Here is an 882-nt window from a genome sequence, read left to right as displayed (position 1 = left end):
TCTGATGAAACCAGAATGAAATGAACGATGTGACAAAAGTCGACAAACGAAATGTATTGCAGAAAAATGACACTCTGCATTTCTCTTATGCAACATTTCCTTAAAATGGAAAGTGGTGGGATGCAAGCATTATGCCAGCAGTTTATTAGAAGATAGGGTCATCAACATGTTGTGTTACAGACTAAAATTCTATATTCTTTTTCTGAGGTCATAGGTGAAAAAAAAGAGATGGAGAGAGTTATTGAAAAGATACTGAATGGGAAGCTGGGTTAGATTCGGGACAACTGAATTCCTCAAAATGTGGATGGTTAAAGGAAGATGATCCAAAAAAAATAACTTTTGTTGTTCTGTCTCCCACTGCCCTTTCGACTTGAAGCACTGTGTAACACATTCCTTTTCTCACCACTTCCTTCATGTTAAAGATGAGCAAATGGTACCAAAATTCCGGTTTTTTGAAACCAGTTCAGTACTTTTGTATTTCATAATTTTATATTTATTTCTTACTCTATAGATTTTTGTTTCTAGGTACAGCTCAAATAAGTTAAAGCCTTTAGACATTAAATTTGGTTAGTACTTACTGAAAAATATGATCTTTTTAGGAAAACATACGGAATTCATGATAAAATTTTAAGTGGACTCTGTAGTTATCTTTCAAAAAGCATGTTAACTGAAGCTGGTCCAAGATAAAAAATGATATCATCTATCTACATCTACATCTACATCCATACTCCGCAAGCCACCTGACGGTGTGTGGCGGAGGGTACCTTCAGTACCTCTATCGGTTCTCCCTTCTATTCCAGTCTCGTATTGTTCGTGGAAAGAAGGATTGTCGGTATGCCTCTGTGTGGGCTCTAATCTCTCTGATTTTATCCTCATGGTCTC

Source organism: Schistocerca cancellata, chromosome 4 (assembly GCF_023864275.1).
Source record: "Schistocerca cancellata isolate TAMUIC-IGC-003103 chromosome 4, iqSchCanc2.1, whole genome shotgun sequence".
Taxonomy (NCBI): domain Eukaryota; kingdom Metazoa; phylum Arthropoda; class Insecta; order Orthoptera; family Acrididae; genus Schistocerca; species Schistocerca cancellata.
Note: the sequence above shows the minus strand (reverse complement) of the source record.